This window comes from Microtus oregoni, unplaced genomic scaffold (genome assembly GCF_018167655.1).
Source record: "Microtus oregoni isolate MIOR12 unplaced genomic scaffold, Mior012 000003F_ref0000135, whole genome shotgun sequence".
Taxonomy (NCBI): Eukaryota; Metazoa; Chordata; class Mammalia; order Rodentia; family Cricetidae; genus Microtus; species Microtus oregoni.
Genome location: NW_024543062.1, coordinates 20,332,099 through 20,351,803, shown reverse-complemented (window position 1 = coordinate 20,351,803; position 19,705 = coordinate 20,332,099). Strand labels below are relative to the sequence as shown.

The 19,705-nt window shown below is 45.7% G+C and overlaps 1 protein-coding gene across 10 annotated transcripts in view; it reads right to left on the bottom strand.

Moving 5' to 3' along the window:
• The window catches only part of Clip1 (CAP-Gly domain containing linker protein 1), a 120,464-nt gene extending 104,536 nt beyond the window's left edge, over positions 1 to 15,928 (bottom strand). For 7 of the 10 annotated variants that reach the window (XM_041645997.1, XM_041646023.1, XM_041646033.1 and 4 more), the window contains exon 1: positions 15,803 to 15,918. The gene's annotated coding sequence lies outside the window, so the exon portion shown is untranslated. Of the gene's footprint in view, positions 1 to 14,505; positions 14,930 to 15,802 lie in introns of those variants that run through there. The other 3 variants (XM_041646089.1, XM_041646079.1, XM_041646005.1) reach the window with 3 other exon arrangements.
• Positions 15,929 to 19,705: the final 3,777 nt, after the last annotated feature.

Genomic DNA, 19,705 nt, shown 5'->3' with positions numbered 1-19,705 from the left:
AGAGGACCTGACACTCTCACAGCAATGCACACAAATTAAAATTAAATACATTTTTAAAAATCTGAAGCTGGGTGGTGGTGGTGCATGCCTTTAATCCCAGCACTCCGGAGGCAGGCAGATCTCTGTGAGTTCAAGGCCTGCCTGGTCTACAGAGGTAGTTCCAGGACAGGCTCCCAAAACTACAGAGAAACCCTGTCTCGAAAAACCAAAAAAAAAAAAATAAAAAAGAAAACCAAAATAAATAAATGGATGAATGAAGGGAAGGAGGAAAGGAGAGAGATAAAAATTAAAAAATGGGTAGGATGATCTTAATGGGATAAAGATCACAAATTTTCATTCCTTTTTCTAAAAGGTTTTTAAAAGATTATCTATTTTATGTATATGAGTGTTTTACTTGAATGTATGTATGGGCACCACTCCATGCAAACCTGGTGCCTGCAGAAGTCAGAAGAGGGGGCTGGAAGCACTTGAAACTGGGCTTATATGCATGTGAGCTACCTTGTAAATGTTTGGAACTGAACCTGGGTCCTCTGCAAGAGCAGCAAGTACTCTTAACTATGGAGTCATCTCTCCAGGCCTCTTAATTATTTAACTATTTCTATTTTTTTTTAAATTTATTTATTACGTATACAACATTCCTTCCATGTATGCTTGCAGGCCAGAAGAGGTTACCAGATCTCATTATAGACGGTTGTGAGCCACCATGTGGTTGCTGGGAATTGAACTCAGGACCTCTGGAAGAGCAGTCAGTGCTCTTAACCTCTGAGCCATCTCTCCAGTCCCCTATTTAACTATTTCTAGCAGAGCATTCCAAAACTCAGGAGTTAAAAAAAAAAAAATATTTAAAAAAAAAAAGATTAAGCTGGGCATGATGATAGTACATGCCTGTAGTCCCAGAACTTAGGAAGCAGAGGTAGAAGGATTATGAACTTGAAAAATGTCTTTATTAGCTGTGATGGTTTGAATAAGAATGGCTCTCATAGGCTTGTATGTTGGAATATTTGTTCCCAAGCTGGTGGAATACTTGGGAAGGATTGGGAGAAGTGGCCCTGTTAGAGAAGGTGTGTCACTTGAGGAAAGGCTCTGACATTTCAAAAGACTTGAGTCATTCCCAATCTCCTTCTCTGTCTCTGCCTCTTATTTGTGTATCAAGATGTAAGCTCTTAGCTGATCCTGTTGCATGTCTTTGCTTGGTCATCATGGATGCTAACCCTCTGAAACCATAGCCCCAAATTAAATGCGTTATTTTATAAATTGCCTTGGTAATGGTGTCTTTATCACAGCAATAGCAAAGTAACCAAGACATTACCATACATTGATTATATGTATAATAATGGGTTTGATTGTGATTCTTTCTTGTATGCATATAATATTTTTTAATACTTATTTTTTATTGGTGATAGGGGAAGTGTCCAAATGTAAAGATCAGAGGACAATTTGCAAGAGCCGGTTCTTTCCTTCCACCATGTAGATCTGGAGGACTGAACTCAGACTGTCAGATTTGATGACTAAGGCCTTCATCCTCTGAGCCATCTTGCCAAACTCCATGTAATGTATTTTGACCACATTCTATTTTCATGTCACACATGCATGCGTGTGTTTGTGTGCATGCATGTTTGCATGTGTGTACCAATGAGTTTCATTAGGGTTGCTTACAGGAGCATGGGCCAGAGATATAGGTTAAAGGGTTAAAAGTTAAGGAACATGGAATCTTACCAGTGGCTATAACAATGAAAAAATGTCTCCTGCCGGGCGATGGTGGCGCACGCCTTTAATCCCAGCACTTGGGAGGCAGAGGCAGGCGGATCTCAGTGAGTTCGAGGCCAGCCTGGTCTACAAGAGCTAGTTCCAGGACAGGCTCTAAAACCACAGAGAAACCCTGTCTCGAAAAACCAAAAAAAAAAAAAAATGTCTCCCAGGAGCTACCCCTTCCCCAGTTACTACTAATCCCCCAGGATAGATAAGGTCTCAAGAGCCCCTCCCAGATCCATGACATAAAGTTGACAGGAAGATTGAGAGCTAGACACTAGCCTAGTGAATTCCAAGCCACATTAGGTTATATAACAACTGTCAAAAGAATAAAAGAAAATAATGTTAATGCCAAGAAACCCTAAAATATAATGCAAAGCCTTAACTTCCTAAACATGTAGATGAGCCAAAAACTAAGCACAAACAACCTGAAAAAAAATCCCATACAAGCCGGCGATGGTGGCACACGCCTTTAATCCCAGCACTCGGGAGGCAGAGGTAGGCAGATCTCTGTGAGTTCGAGACCAGCCTGGTCTACAGAGCTAGTTCCAGGACAAGCTCCAAAGCCACAGAGAAACCGTCTCGAAAAACCAAAAAAAAAAAAAAATAATCCCATACAAAATGAAATTGAGAAAAACTTTTCATATAAACCAGAAAATGTGGGAGGGAGGAGGGTGAGTGGGGGAGCGGGAGGGGAATGGGAGGAGGGAGGAATGGAAAAATAAATAAAAAAAAAAGAAAAAAAAAAGAAAGTGTGATATCTTAGTCAAGTTCAAAAGCGACAAATAAACCAGACACAGGGGACCCATGTCTATAATCCGAGCACCTGAGAGGGTGAGGCAAGAGGCATAAGATACTGCTTTAAGAAAGGCAATGTTGCTGGACAATGGTGGCGCACGCCTTTAATCCCAGCACTGAGGAGGCAGAGGCAGGTGGATCTCTGTGAGCGCAAGGCCAGCCTGGACTACAGAACAAGTTCTAGGACAGTCAGGGCTGTTAAATGCAAAAACCTGTCTCAAAAAACAAAAACAAAAAAAGCAATGTGTGGAGTAGGACTAAAAATATGGACCAGAGGTTAAGAGCACTGGCTGCTTTTTTAAAAAAATATTTATTTATTTATTTATTTAGTATACAATGTTCTGTCTGTATGCCTACAGGCCAGAAGAGGGCGCCAGACCTCATTACAGATGGTTGTGAGCCACCATGTGGTTGCTGGGAATTGAACTCAGGACCTTTGGACGAGCAGGCAATGCTCTTAACCACTGAGCCATCTCTCCAGCCCCCCACTGGCTGCTTTTTTCTAGAGGATCCAGGTTCAATTCCCTGCTTCCTCATGGTAGCTCACAGCTGTCTGTAAATCCAGTTTCAGGGGATCTGACCTTCTGGTCTCTATGGACACCAGGAATTCACATGGTACACACCCACACACATAAAAATTTTTTTTTTTAAATATTTATTTATTTATTTATTATGCATACAATATTCTGTCTGTGTGCAGGCCAGAAGAGGGCACCAGACCTCATTACAGATGGTTGTCAGCCACCATGTGGTTGCTGGGAATTGAACTCAGGACCTTTGGAAGAGCAGGCAATGCTCTTAGCCGCTGAGCCATCTCTCCAGCCCTAAAAAAAAAATTTTTTTGAGAGAGTTTTTCTGTAGCTTTGGAACCATCCTGGAACTCACTCTATAGATCAGGCTGGCCTTGTACTCACAGAGATCCAACTGTCTCTGCCTCCTGAGTGCTGGGATTAAAGTTGTGTACCACCACCATCCAGCCACATAAAATATTTTTTAAGCAAAGGAGAAATTGTTTTTTTACAATTTATTTTAATTCATTCCCCTCTCCCCTTGTTTTTGAGACACTGTCTCATTTACCTATGTATCGATCTGTCAAGGATTCTCCGGTCCTAGCACCCCAATTGCATGACCATACTACCTTTGTTGGGAGGGGTACATATGTGTAGGTCTACATACAAATCTGAGCATGTGGGCTGAGGCCAGAAGTTGACGTGGGGATCTTCCTCAATCACCAGCCCCTTTGTCTTTTTAAATTTCATTTAATTTTAATTTATTTTTACTGGGGAGGGGAGGAACAAGCATGTGGTGGTCAGAAGAAAATTTTGTTAAGTGGTTTTTACCTTTACACTGGCTCAGCGATCCGGTGTCAGCGATCATCTTTACTTGCTGAATAATCTCACTGGCCTCACTCTCCATCATATTTTTTGACATAGGATCTCCCCCTCAACCCAGAGCTCACTGATTTGGCTAGACTAGCTCACCAGCAATCCCCAGGGATTCTTTGTCTCTAACTCCCATTACTGGGATTACAGGTAGAAGCTACCATGCCTGGTTTGTTTGTTTGCTTATTCATTCTGTTTTCTGGGGTTTTGGGGGAGGGGTGTTTGTTTGTTTGGTTTTGGTTTTTCAAAACAGGGTTTCTCTGCAGCTTTGGAGGATGCCCTGGAACTAGACTTTGTAGACCAGGCTGGCCTCGAACTCAAAGAAATCCACCTGCCTCTGGGTTCCGAATGCTGGGATTAAAGGCGTACGCCACTTCCGCCTGGCTGGTTGGTTTGTTTGAGACAGGGTCTCTCTATGTAGATCTGACTGTCCTGGAACTATGTAGATGAGACTATCCTGGAATCAGAGATCCACCTGCCTCTGTCTCCCAAATGCTGGCATTAAAGTGTGCCATCACACCTGGCCTTACACCTAGATTTTACATGGATCCTGGGTATCCAAACTCAAGCTCAGATGATCCACATGCTTATGCAGCAAGCGCAGAATTGCCTGGCAGCCAGCTTTAAAAAATTAACATGAGTGTGTGTGTGTGTGTGTGTGTGTGTGTGTGTGTGTGCGCGTGTGATGTGCCTGTAGTATACCTATGTGGGTGCATGCACAGAAGTGTGCGGGTACATGTGCCTTTGCATGAACATGCAGAGAGAAGAGGCCAGAGGACATCAAATGTCTTAGTCTACTGTTCTCTGACTTACTGCCTTGGGACAGTTTCTCACTGTTTGCTGTTTAAGGCAGGCTGGCCGGCCAGCTAGCTAGCTCTCAGAATTCACATGTCTCCACCCCAATGCTGGGTCACAGGTCTGTGAAGTGTGCCTGGTTTTTATGCGTGTACTATACATTTGAACTCAACTCTTCATTCTTGCAGAACAAGTGTTCTTACTCACTGAGCCATTTGTCAGGCTCTTGTTTTTCTGAGACAGGGTCTGACACAGAGCTAACAAGTAGTTAAAGATACCAGAATACCTGATTCTCCTGCCTCTATCCACCAGCGCTGGGATTACAGGCATGTTCCATCACACTTTACTCAAAACAAATGAAAAAACCACTTTGGGGCTGGGGAGATGGCTCACTGGGTAAAAGTGTTTGCCATACAAGCATAATGACCTGCATTCAAATCACCAGAAACTATGTAAAAGCCAGATATGAGCCGGGCATGGTGGCACACACCTTTAATCCCAGCACGGGGGAGGCAGAGGCAGTCCGATCTCTGTGAGTTCGAGGACAGCCTGGTCTACAAAGCGAGTTCCAGGACAGTCAGGGCTGTTATACAGAGAAATCCTGTTTTCAAAACCAGAAACCCTGTCTTAAAAAAACAAAACAAAACAAAAAGCCAGATGTGTAATATAAGTGTTTGCCTGTGGCCTCAGTACTAGTACAAGATGGAGGCAAAAACAAAGCCCCTAGAAGCTCACGTCTACAGTGTATAAACAACAGAGACCCTTGTCTCAAAAAAGGTGAGGAACACCCGGCAGTGGTAGTGCACGCCTTTAATACAGAGTAAGTCCCAAGGCAGGCCCCAAAGCTACAGAAAAACCCTGTTCCCAAAAATAAAAAAAAGGATGAGGAGCAGAGACTAACGCTCAAGGTAGTCAGTCCTCTGAGCGGGTGAGTGTGTGCACGTACACACACGTGCACACGTATACACACACAACAACTTTACTAACGGTGTTACATATCTACTACTCATATTTCCATTTAGTTCTACAACACTAATTTTAGTTCTAGAAACACCAAAAACAAACATCATGACCAAAAGTAACATTGGGAGAAGAGGTTTTATTTAACTTAGAGCTTACAGTCCATCCATCATCAGGTGAAGCTCAAGGCAGGAATCTGGAGGCAAAACTGAAGCAGAAGTCATGGAAGAACTCTGCCTACTTTTTTCCTGAGACAGGGTTTCTCTTGTGTAGCCTGGCTGTCCTGGAACTCACTCTGTAGACCAGGCTGGCCTCAACCTGACAGAGATCCACCTGTCTCTGCCTCCTGAGTGCTGGGATTAAAGGCGTGCGCAACCACTGCCCGGCTCAGCTTGCTTTCTTTTTTTTTTTATATTTATTTTTTTTATTATGTATACAATATTCTGTGTGTATGTCTGTATGCCTGAAGGCCAGAAGAGGGCGCCAGACCTCTTTACAGATGGTTGTGAGCCACCATGCGGTTACTGGGAATTGAACTCAGGACCTTTGGAAGAGCAGGCAATGCTCTTAACCACTGAGCCATCTCTACAGCCCCCTCAGCTTGCTTTCTTAAACAACCCATCACCTCTTGCCTAGGGGTGGCACGGTCCAGAGTCGGCTGGGCCCCCCACATTAATCATTAATCAAGAAAATACCCTTTAGACGTGCCTACAGGCAATCTGATGAAGGTATTTTCTCCATCAAGGTTCCTCTTCCCAGGTGACCCTGCATCCAGTTGACAAAAGATAAAAAAAATAAAAAACAGGATGCTGATGTAAGACCACTAGACCTACTGTCCCTGATACTTCTCAACATAAGTATCACTTCTCACTAACCCTGGCTGGAACTCAGAGATACACCTGCCTCTGCCTCCTGAGTCCTGGAATTAAAGGCTTACACCACCACATCCATTCCCCTAAATATTTTTAAAAGGCCAGACCCAGTCTAGGGAGGTAGCTCAGTGGTAGACTGAGTGCTTGCTAGAATGTGCAGAGCCCTGGGTTTCATTTCAAGTACTGAAAAAAATTATAATAAACCAGGAGGAGGTGGCATACTCCTTTAATACCAGCACTCAGACGACAGGCGGATTCTCAGTTCCAGGACAGCCAACTACACAGAGAAACCCTGTCTTCAAACACGATCCCCCAACAAAAACCGAATAATAAATGAACAAAAGGGGCAGACTCAATAGCCTTAAAATGAAAAAGTTAAAAAAGGAACCGACCAACAAGAGTAAGGAACAAAAGATGACAGTAAACAAAGGAGTCACTATTCAAACAAACAATTAGATTCTCCAGGGCCAAAACAAACCGGTGAGAATCAGAAAATTAACTGGCTCCTTAATTCAAAAGGTGTTACAAGGGAGTCTTACTTCCAGTTTCTACCGATCAAGCCCTTACAGAGTAATTTATAAAATCAACATGTCAGCAGGGCGGTGGTGGCGCACGCCTTTAATCCCAGCACTTGGGAGGCAGAGGCAGGCGGATCTCTGTGAGTTCGAGACCAGCCTGGTCTACAAGAGCTAGTTCCAGGACAGGCTCCAAAACCACAGAGAAACCCTGTCTCGAAAAACCAAAAAAAAAAAAAAAAAAAAATCAACCTGTCAGCATTAAGTGTTGGTTTGAGAGCATCATACGGTAAGACACTGACAGTAAATAGAAAGGTTTACAGCATCTTTATGAAAAAGTCAGAAGTAGACATAATCCTCTGAAAAATTAAGTCATACTTGAAAATTATATGGTTTTAAAACTTAGGTTGTATGACACAGTATAGAGCACAAGTTGTAATCAAGAGTGGTTTTTAAAAGGGAGGGGAGAGAGAGACAGAAAGAAAACGCAACCAACCCCCCAGCAGGGGCTAAGACACTAAACAATGCTTTTTTTGTTTGTTTTTCAAGGCAGGGTTTCTCTATGTAACAGCTCTGTCGTGGAACTCACTCTGTAGACCTTGTCGACCTCGAACTCACTGAGATCTCCCTGCCTCTGCCTCCTGAGTGCTGGGATTAAAGGCATGCCCTACCACTGCCCAGTTTAGACAACGGTTTTTGTTTTTTGGTTTTTTGGGTTTTTTTTTTGGTTTTTCGAGACAGGGTTTCTCTGTAGACAACGTTTTTTAAAGGAAGAACTCTAAACTCTGATGCAACTGCCAGTGATTATGACTATCTGCCTGGCTCAAGGCAATGAGGACTACTGTTCTTATGGCTTACATACACAAAAACAAACAGCCTCCCAAAGTTCTTCCACCTGCAAAAGAATGTGAAAAATAAGAAACTCAGAAAGCCAAATAATTTGAGCTATTTTGTTCATTTACACAACATTCTATAAAACTCCTGGTGATTCTGTAACTCTGATTTATGTCACTGCTTAAAAACAGATCTTAAAGGAGATTAAAATTACGAGCTTTGGTTAGTATCCCCCAGAAGAACTTGAGGTCAGCAACAGTCAATTATGCTAATGTGTAAAAGGGAACAAAATGCTTAATATAAAACTTTAGACTCAGAAGAGACCTTAGCAACCTAGTTCAACAAATTCACTTTACCACTGAGGAAACCGATTCTAAAAGTGTAATCGCTTGTTACTTAATGGTCTATGACTTAAACTCCAATCTGTAGATAGACTCCTGACTGGCGAACAAGCTTCTGATCTGTTACATATAGCAGGGATTTAAAAGGGTCGTTTCAGGTGCATGCTCACCTGGATAGAGGTGGGCAGTCCTTGGGCTTCCCACAGGTCAGGGAACCCTGATTGCTCTTCGAGCAGATGAGGGAGGGGGACTTGATCAGGGGAGGGGGAGGGAAATGGGAAGCGGTGGCGGGGACGAGGCAGAAATTCTTAATAAATAAATAAATTTAAAAAAAAAACTGTCTTCCTCACAATCTGAAGACAAAGAAGGCGCACTGGTGCTCCTTCACGACACACATGGCCGATACTGAAAGCAAAAGCATACCAGCTGTTCAGAACAAGAAAAGGGCAGACGGCTCAGAAGGATCAAGAACTCCCTCATTATTTGGGATTTTTTCTCCCCTCTTTAAAGGCTTTCTGTTTTACTTTGCAAATGTGCAACTGTAATAGGTGCTGTGGGTCTTGAGAGCCAGTGGAAAAAATAACATTTCCATATTGATAATACTGCAGAGTGCTGACTTCAGAAGCCCCATTCGTCTATTAAATGCACTCACAAACACAGCACTGTCTCGAGCAGTCAGCCCGGATGCCATCAGTACACACTCAGAATTGCTTTCATTTGGATTGTAAGTGCCAACTTCAGTGTTGGTCACAGCTAACCTGTGATGCTGACACACAAGTTCTACCAGACCTGAGAAGAACTCCACCTTAATTAAACCTTGAGAAAGAAAACTGGGAGCATACGAAAGGGCCTGAGAGTTGGCAAGGCACAAGTTCTGACAGGAGGAGCACAAGTTGCTTTTCCATTCGGAACACAAGTCCTTGTAAATCACAAGTTCCCCACTGACATGCCCTTTCTGTCATGCAGGCCACTCCTACTCAAAACTAACTCTGTAAACATGGCAGGAAGAAAGGTTTATTTCTGAAACCAGGAAACCTGTTTCCCAGTACAATTTAAATGACGGAATAATACTGCTAGCTGAAAGGGGGAAAGAAGAGCACTCACTGAGTCTACACCCACTGATCCACTTATTACATGACCACTACCAAGCAACTGTTATCCACAACTTACAGATGAAGGAACTGGGCTCCAGAGGTTTATCTAAAGTCTTCCACAAAATAACAGAGCTGCAGTTTGCAGTCAAGAAAGGAAGGAGCTGGGAATGGTAGCACACACCTAGGACTCCAGACCACAACAGATCACCAGTTCAAAGCTATCCTTGGCTGTATACTGAGGCTCTACCTCAATGGGGGTGGGAGCTGCTGAAAAACTTGAGCTGGTGGCTCAAGCACATAAGAACATCATTGCTCTTCCAAAAGACCCAAGTTTGTTTTCAGCACCCACAACTAGCTACAGTGATCCAACACCCTCTTCTGACCTCCTTAGGCAGACACACACACACACATGCATGCAGTTACTCACAAACACACACATGCAGACACTCACAAACACACACATGCAGACACTCACAAACACATCACATGTAAATAAAAAAAAATATGTCAAATATGGTGGCACATGCCTTTAATCCCAGCACTTGAGAGGCAGAGGCAGAGGCAGGTGAATCTCTGTGACTACAAGTCCAGCCTGGTCTACATAATAAATTCCAGGCCAACCAAGCCTATGTAGTGAGACCTTACCTCAAAAAATAAATAGAGAGGAGGCTGGAGAGATGGCTCAGCGGTTAAGAGCACTGCCTGCTCTTCCAAAGGTCCTGAGTTCAATTCCCAGCAACCACATGGTGGCTGATAACCATCTGTAATGAGGTCTGGTGGCCTCTTCTGGCCTTCAGGCATACACACAGACAGAATATTGTATACATAATAAATAAATAAATAAATAAATATTTTTTAAAAAATAAAAATAAATAGAGAGAGCTATTGCTGGATAGAATGGTGCATACCTATAATCTCAGTTCTCAAGAGACTGAAGCAAGGGGATCACTGAAAGTTTGCAGCCAGCAGGGTCTACACAGTAAATTCTAGGCTTAGCCAAGTGCTGGGATTATAGGCCACCAGTGCCCTACTTTTTTTAAAGTCTTAAAAAACAAAGTCTTCAGGCTGCGGGGGAGGGGTGCACGCCTTTAATCCCAGCACTCAGGAGGCAGAGGCAGGTGATCTCTGAGTTCTGAGGCCAGCCTGGTCTACAGAGCGAGTTCCAGGACAGGCTCCAAAGCTACAAAGAAACCCTATCTCAAACAAACAAAAAAGCCACAAAGTCTTCAAAGGGCTGGGCATGTAGCTCAGCAGTAGAGCACTTGCCTAGCATGCACAATGTCCTGGATTCGATCTCCAGCAACACACACAGACACAATTTTCAGGCTTTAACAGGATCTGTAGATAAGACCTAAATAACAAGAACAGGATTCTTCAATTGACTACTGCAACCAATAAAGGATATTTATATTTTTTAAAAAAAAATCTAGAGCCAGAAGGTGGTGGTACACCACTTTAAATCCTAGCACTTGGAGGCAGAAGCAGGCGGGTCTCTGAGTTCAAGGTCAGTCTGGTCTACAGAGGAAGTTCTAGGACAGCCAGGGCTAAACGTAGAAACCCTGTCTCAAGGGGGAAAAAATTCTAGGAAAATACCCCTACCTTCACCTATCTTTCCTAAAGGGATTCCAAATACTTCAGGGTATGACATGAATTGAGGAATGTATAGGGCCAGAAAAATGGCTCAGTGGACAGGAGCACTCTGCTGGAAACCACAGGGTCAAAGGAGAGAACTGACCCCCTGGTTGTCTGAATGCCCGTCTTCCACGGGCTCAGGTATTTTCACACTTGGTCCTCAGCTGGTGCTGAGGAGGAGCAGGTACAGCAGCACTGGGTGGGCCTGGAGAGCTCACAGCCTCACCCGACTTCCAGATTGCTCTCTGTGCTTCCTGCTTGCAGGTGAAAATATAATCAATCCTCTGCTTTCTGCTCCTGCCCCTGCTGCCATGTCATGAGTGTCTCCCTCTGGAACCGTAAACCCAAATAAACTCTCTTCTATAAGCTGACTCAGTCATAGGGTTTTATTACAGCAACAGTGACGTAACTAACATATCCTCTGACCGCCACATTCATGCGCAGACACATACACACACGATAATAAAAATAATCTGTACAGTCAGGGAAAAAATTATTATTATTATTTTGTTTTTCGAGACAGGGTTTCTCTGTAGCTTTGGAGCCTGTCCTGGAACTCACTCTGTAGACTAGGTTGGTCTCAGACTCACAGAGATCCACCTGCCTCTACCTCCTGAGTGCTGGGATTAAAGGCTAAAGGCATGCACCACCGCTCTCAACTGAAGGCTTCCCCAGGGACTAAGAAACTAGATAGGCTTCCCAACAGGCATCCTGTAACAGGACTATTTCCTCCTGTCAAGGACTTTGAAAAAAAAAAATATTTAAGATGTTGTTGCTGGACCACAATAAACAGAAAACCAAAAACCAGACCCACCCATTGAGTTAGTGCTAATGGAATCTGTCCTTCCAGAAGTGCCAGATGGAGATTTAAGGGAAAAAAAATCTCTTTACTGACTGTGGCCAAGATTCCTTGGTACTTCATGCCAGGTCCAGGATATGAACCCAGATGTACTAGCCAAATTCGAGGTTGGTTAAGTACAATCTGTCAACCTATTAAAAAAAAAAAAAAAGTGAGAGAAGCTTCTTCTGTATCCTGACTGCAGTCTAAAGAGGTCACTCTTCCATCAATGTTGATTTAAAGCACAGGGATTTATAGGGATTTTTTTTTTTTTTTTTTCGAGACAGGGTTTCTCTGTGGTTTTGGAGCCTGTCCTGGAACTAGCTCTGTAGACCAGGCTGGTCTCGAACTCACAGAGATCCGCCTGCCTCTGCCTCCCTGAGTGCTGGGATTAAAGGCGTGCGCCACCACTGCCCGGAAAGCACAGGGATTCTTGAGTTCCACCTAGATGGGCAACATACCCTATGTTTATTAAAAATATATAGGATGCTGTAATAGTTTAAAGCCTCCTTACACAGCTGTCTAATAATTCATGAGCAGAGTAATAACTCCTGCCAGGAATTACGGGTCAGATGGCTTTTTTAATGTCAACAAAGATTAAGCCATCTCCTTGTGCCTTTACCGTGATCCACTTCTGTGTTTTTTCTTCTTCTTTAGTGCAGACATCTACAAAGCCAGTCTTGAAATTTATGGATTCCATAATTTCAATTAACTACATAACAAAGACTTTGAGCACATAAAATGGCAGAATTCTGTAGAGGATTTCACAGAGTGGGGGGCAGGGGGCACGAAGCCCCTTGCCTCTGGTATGTAAATTCAAGAAGAAACAGAAATTTACTTGTAAATAATAATGATGAACATCAGGAAGTCAACATAAGGACATTTAAAAGTTCCTACCTTTGTAAGGGATTCAAGACCAAATCATCCCTTACACACAGCCCTCTTGATTCCAAGCCCTGGACTGGAGAGGTAGTTAAGCAGCTAAGGGCAGGTCGGGCAGTAGTGGCACAAACTTTTAATCCCAGCACTAGGGAGGCAGAGGCAGGCAGATCTCTGTGAGTTCGAGGCCAGCCTGGTCTACAAGAGCTACAGAGAGGAGAGAGTTAAGGGCACTTACTGCTGTTGCAGAAGACCCAGCTTTGGTTCCTAGCACTCACATGACAGCTCACACAAACACCCATAACTCCAGGGATGCACATGAAACATAAACATGCAGACAAACACTCATACAAATAAAAATAAATCTTAGAAAAGAGGGTGCTGGAGTGCTCAGCAGTTAAGAGCAAGTGCTGTAACTGTAGAGGACCTGAGCTGGGTTCTTAGCACCTCTATTGGGAGACTGACAACTGCTTATAGTTCTGGCTCTCATCAGGCCTCCCTAAGTACTTCCCTAACATGCACAAATTCCCCATGTGTGGGTGCGTGCAATTAAAACAAACAGGGCTGAAGAGATAGCGCAAAGGTTAAAAGAACTTACTACCACTCTTGCAAGACCTGGGTTTAGTTCCACACACATAGTGGATCATGTAACAAAGTTAATAATAAAAATAATAGGGCTGGAGAGATGGCTCAGCAGTTAAAAGGACAGGCTGCTCTCCCTAGAGGTCCTGAGTTCAATACCTAGCAACCACATGGTGGCTCACAACCATCTGTAATGAGATCTGGTGCCCCCTTCTGACAAGCAGGCATACATATATAATAAATAAATCTTAAAAAAAGAAAAAGAAGAAATTGGGTAAAAATTGGACTGGAGAGATGGCTCAGCAGTTGAGAGCACGGGTTGCTCATCCACAGGACCTGGGTTCAATTCACAGTGCCCACAAAGGCAGCTCACAACTGCCTGTAACTTCAAGATCTGACACCCTCACACAGACACACATGCAGACAAAACATCAATGCACATAAAATAAAAATAAACAAATTATAACAATTGGGTAAAAATAAATAAAGTACTAAACTTCTAGGGTGGAAAGATGGCTTCATCAGGAAAAGTTGCTTGCAGTCAGGTCTGACAATCTGAGTTTGATCCACTGGACTTACATGACAGAAGACCCGGCCTCCCACAAGCTGTCTGCCCTCTGACCTCTACAAGCAAGTCCCAGAACCCGGGCACCCACCCACTGACATACACAAACACACACACTAAATACATAAGTACTAAACGTAAGTTTGAGTAACTACTAACCCCCTTCAGGTTTCTATCCTTAAAGAACAGGTTGGCTTGTTTTGTGTGCTCAACAATGACTGAAAAAAAGAGAGAATGGCAAAATCCTCATGTTCAGGGATCCTAGGAAAGCTGCCACCCAGTTTCAATTTTCACCCTTTGAACCAGGTCTAGCAGGAAGCCAATAGCTTTCTCTGCACCTCAACAAGGGGCTTAACTCTCAGCCGAGCACTCACCCACTTCCTGGGCTTTAATAATGCCCAACCTTGCTTTTTTGCCATTGATTCACTGTTCGGACAAAATTACGAAGCCGACTGAAGTACAACTCCTGACTTCACTTAAAGGCTGTGACTCTGACCTTTCAACGCCCTCTCGGTGAAATGAGACTGACAACAACCTCCCTAGGTAGGGTGGATTACGCAAGCTGAAAAACCCCACTCTAGCCGAGAGCCTGGCCAGAAGCTCCCAATAAAGGTTAATTGTTATTCTTTCAAGAGGAAGAAATGCCCCCGGGGCTGAGACACAACATACCTGAGGAGTCTCGCACTAGCTTATCAGGACGCCTAGAAGCCAAACACTGTTCTCCGGACCGGAAGCCACGGGCACGAGTAATAATAATACCATCCCAGAACCCGAACCGTCAAATCGCAGAAGCCAGTCCCGGCATAAATACTTAGAGAGCCCCAAGCAGCCACAGTCCCGGCCTAGAAGAGGGAGAGGCCAGGCTGCTGAATCACAAGCACACAAAAAGAAAAGGGAAATTACAGAACCATCTCCACGCCCCTTAAAAGAACAGTAATTGGCGCCCAAGTTTTTGCTAAAAAGAGGTATCCCCACGCGGACTACAGATCTAACGTGTCCTTTCTTCATACCCGAGGGGTGGGGCTGGGCAGGAGGAAGGGGGTGGCGCGCGGTGCCTGCCAGAAGGAAAAGCCACATGAGCGGGGCGACTGCGGGATCTCAGGGCTAGACTCCAGAATCAGAATCCGGTATTTCTGTTGTTGTTCTCATAAGAACCCAAGACCTCCAAATTCGAGAAAATCCAGAAGGTTCTTGCTTTTAAAATCCCCCCGCCCCCACCCCGAACAAGTGTCATCTGTCTTCCGTGCCAATCCCCGGCCGCGGGAGCAGGTTCGGGTTACCCGGCAGCGGTGATTTCAGAGCTTTGGCACCCCAGTCACCCTTCCTCCTCAGAGAATAATGACCCACGGAGTCTGAGGGAAAACAAAAGCCCAGGGCCGAGCAGGGACGTAGCAGGGACATGGCCGGGCCGACCGGGGCAAGGGCGCCCTCCATGCCGGCTCGCGGGTACCCGGTGTTCCCGGCCCTGCCTGAGGACGACGGCTCAGGTGACGAGCGGCGGCGTCCAGGGCAACAGGTCCAACCGGACCCGCGGCCTCCACGAGGGGCAGAGCCGTCCCCGGAGCCCCCGCACCCACCCCAGGAGCTGAGGAGAGGGCGCGGGCCGAGAGAGGGAGAGCGAGCGGCGCCCGAGGCGGCAGCGCAGGGGCAAGGAGTCCACGCTCCATCTTGAGGCGGCGGGAGGAAGGCGAGGCCCGGGCCGCGGCTGACAGGGCCGGCCGGTCGGCCGCGCGCCGCTCGCAGCCAGCCGGTCCTCTCTCCTCACCGCCCGCCGCACTCACGGGTGCGCCCGTGTCTCCTCAGCCGCGGCCCGGGTACGTGGCGGGAGCTGGAGGCGAGCCTTCCCTCCCAGCGTCCACCCCCCCCCCCCGGACCCCAGCGACGGGAAGGAGCGGAGGGAGAGAAAGGGTGGGACGGCGAGTTAGAGGAGAGAGCGAGAGAGAGAACAGGCCCGCGCTTCGCTCACCGCCTGCGACGCCGGGGTCTCCGCCACCTGCCTCACAGCAGCAGCAGCAGCCGCCGCGGCCGCCGCCTCCCGCCTCCCCGGCTCTAGGGCTCGGGGCGGGGAAGAGAACGTGACGCGCCGCCGCCGCCGCCGCCGCGGGGCCGGGAAAAGACGCCGCGCCGCCCCTCCCCGCGCCCGAGCCGCCGCAGCCGCTCGCCGGCTCCCCGCCGCCGCTTTGTCTGCGCGCCCCTAAATCCTCCCCAGTCCACCGCGGGGGCGACCGGGATGCTCTGGACCGACCGCGAGGCCTGCAGCCGCTGGCGCCTTGGCATTTCAGGCTCTTCCCGCTTTCCTAGTCAAAGTGTGCCCAGAATTTGCAAGTCACCCCGGCCGGCTGCTGGGAAGGGGTGGGATGCGGTGATGCTGGGGGAGGGGTGTGTGTGTGTGTTTCAATTTTTTTCACCTCACCGGTGTGTGTGTGTGTGTGTGTGATTCAATTTTTTTCACCTCACCGGCCGGCTGGAGAGGGGTGTGTGTGTGTGTGTGCGTGTGTGTGTGTGTGTATGTGATTCAATTTTTTTCACCTCACCGGCCGGCTGCTGGGAAGGGGTGGGATGCGGTGATGCTGGGGGAGGGAGGGGTGTGTGTGTGTGTGTGTGTGTGTTTCAATTTTTTTCACCTCACCTTCCCGCCCAGAGCAGGGTGAGAAATCCTTTTGCCACAAGTTGGAAGGGTGATGCCCATGTGCAGGCTAAGCTTGGGATGAACCGTCTCTGCTCTCCAGAAAAACACTCAGGGGTTAAAAAAAAAAAAAAACGTTTGAGACAAGCAAGGCTGCATCCCGTTAGTTAAAGAAAAGCGTCTTTTATTCGCCCCAGTCATTTGGACAGAAGCCCAGGTTCATGTCCCGTCCGAGCTCCTCCCCAAGTATGGATCCCCTTGAAAAGCTTTTGAAAGGGACTGGAGAGGACGCTGCAACAGCCGGCTAGGGCTGCGGGACCAGAGGGCGGCCAGCATTTCGCTCCCTTGGACCATGGCAACCCCAGAAGTTTTGCAGTTCCCGGCGGAAATCGGCAGCTGTTGGAAGCCCGGGATTTTGCAGCGACTCCTTGGTGTAAAAGGATTCCGGAGGGTGACCTCCCTTGTTGACCTTTATTCAAAACGTCGTTGTGTCTGGACTAACAGGCACGTACGGAGCCCAAGAAAGGAACTCACACTGGAAACGCGTGAAGTTCTAAACAAAGTAAATTTATCTGCAGACCCTCCTGTCTTTTTAAGCCTTAAATCACAGTAAATAAATAAATAAATAAATAAATAATCTATTACCTGATTCCACCTGGGCCTGGTAGACGAGCTCCAAGGTTAAGAGGTGCTGGTACCCTTGGAATCCGGAATTCTTTCCTACTGAGAAGGGTGGTTCTGTAAACCTTTCAGCTCTTGAGCTTCTCAAGTAGTCATAGATACCGTAGAATGGGATGAAAAGCACTGCCGGTGAGGGAGTCAATATACACTTTCTGGTTTTGCGTTGAGCCCATCTTTTTCAATTTATTTATTTATTTTTTTAAATATTTATTTATTTATGCAATATTCTTTCTGTGTGTATGCCTGAAGGCCAGAAGAGGGCACTATTACAGATGGTTGTGAGCCACCATGTGGTTGCTGGGAATTGAACTCAGGACCTTTGGAAGAGCAGGCAATGCTCTTAACCGCTGAGCCATCTCTCCAGCCCCCAATTTATTTATTTTTGAAACTGTCTTTCTATATAGTCCTGGCTGTCCTGGAATTCACTATGATGAGATTAAAGGCATGCCCTTCTGCACCTGGCAAGCTTATAATTTTTATTCTTGGGGTTTACTTTGTTTATTGAGACAGGGTCTCACTATGCAGCCCTGGGTATCCTGGAACTCACTACAGAGAACAGGCTGGCCGCCAATTCACAGAGATCTGCCTGCCTCTGCTTAGTGAGTGCTGGGGTTAAAGGCATGTGTCACCATCCCTGGATGTTTGAATTGTTCTTTTTTTTTATTTTTTTATTTTTATTGAGCTATATTTTTCTCCATTGTTTTGTTTTTTAGATTTTTTAAAAATATTTACTATTATTATGTGTGTGTATGGTATGGGTAAAGAAGAGACATGCAGTTTCTTTTCACCTTTACACGGACTCCAGGATTTGAACTCAGTTCTCCAGGCTTGCTAGACAACACCTGGGAGTCATCTTGTTAGCCCCTGTTGAGCCTACCTTATTTAAAATAGATTGATTTGTATTTTGTTTTTTATTTTCTTTTTTGAAGAATTCATTAAACTTACTACAGAGATACACACACAAACACACACACACACATATATATATATATATATGAGAGGTGGAGGCAAGGTCAGAAGTCCACTGTCATCTTCTGTCACATACACAGTTGGAGGCCAGCCTAAGCTACTGATATCCTCACTAGGAAAGCAAAAAGTCAGTTTGGTGACACAAACATTTCATCCCAACACTTAGGAAGCAGAGGCAGGCAGATCTCTAAGTTTGAAGCCATTATAGTCTGGGCCAGTGAGAAAGAGGTGCCCACCACCAAGCCTGAAGATCTAAGTTCAATTCCTGGAACCCACATGGTGGAAAAAGAGTGCCAGCTTCCAATAGCTGTGCTCCTCCGACTTCTACACAAACACTGTGGCACATGTGTGTTCCCACCCCACAGTTACACAAAGTCAAATATCACCAAAGAATGCTTTAAGGAAGTAACTTGCTAAGTCCTCCCAAATAAGCACCCAAAACTCTTTATCTGCTCAAGCCACTGTGCTTTGTTCCTTGGCTTTCAGGTGGGGTCTTTTTTTTTAATTTATTTATTTTATGTGCATTGGTGTTGTGCCATGGGTATCGGGTCCCCTAGAACTGGAGTTATAGACAGTTGTGAGCTGCCATGTGGGTGCTGGGAACTGAACCTCGATCCTCTAGGAGAAGCAGTCAGTGCTCGTTACCATTGAGCCATCTCTCTAGCCCCGAGATGAGGTCTTTTATAACTGAAGATAATTTTCTTTTTTTTTTTTTTTAAATATTTATTTATTATGTATACCATATTCTGTCTGTGTGTATGCCTGCAGGCCAGAAGAGGGCACCAGATATCATTACAGATGGTTGTGAGCCACCATGTGGTTGCTGGGAATTGAACTCAGGACCTCTGGAAGAGCAGGCAGTGCTCTTAACCTCTGAGCCATCTCTCCAGCCCTGAAGATAATTTTCAATTCCTGGTCCACCTGCATCTACTTCACAAGTCCTAGGATTAGCAGCATGTGTAGCCCACCTGCTTTATGATGCTGAGGCTCCAATAGAGCCTCTCAGGTGCTAGGCAAGCACTCTACCAACTCTGGTACAGCCCCCCATGATGTGGGAGTGTCATATATCAATCTGTTGATTTCATTGGTTAAGTAATAAACAAACTGCTTGGGCTCATAGCTTAGAACATAGGTGGGTGGAGTAAACAGAACAGAATGCTGGGAGGAAGAGGAAGTAAGGTAAGACGCCTCAGACAGAGACGCCATGCCCAGCTCCCGGGCAGATACTTGCGATGAAGCTCCGACCCAGGATGGACATAGGCTAGAATCTTCCCGGTAAAACCGGTGCTCACAGATTATTAGAGATGGGTTGATCGGGATATCAGAATTAGCCAGTAAGGGCTAGAGCTAAAGGGCCACACAGTATTTAAATGAATACAATTTGTGTGTTGTTATTTCGGGGCATAAGCAAGTGAGGCGGCCGGGGAGCTGGTGACACAGCCCCGCCGCTCTTATCACTACACCCCCATAATTTGGTTTTTGGTTGTTGTTATTTTGTTTGTTTTACAGGCTCTTTCTGTGTAGATCCACTGACCTCGAACTCACAGAAATCCACCTACCTCTGCCTCTGGAGTTTTGGGATTAAAGACATGT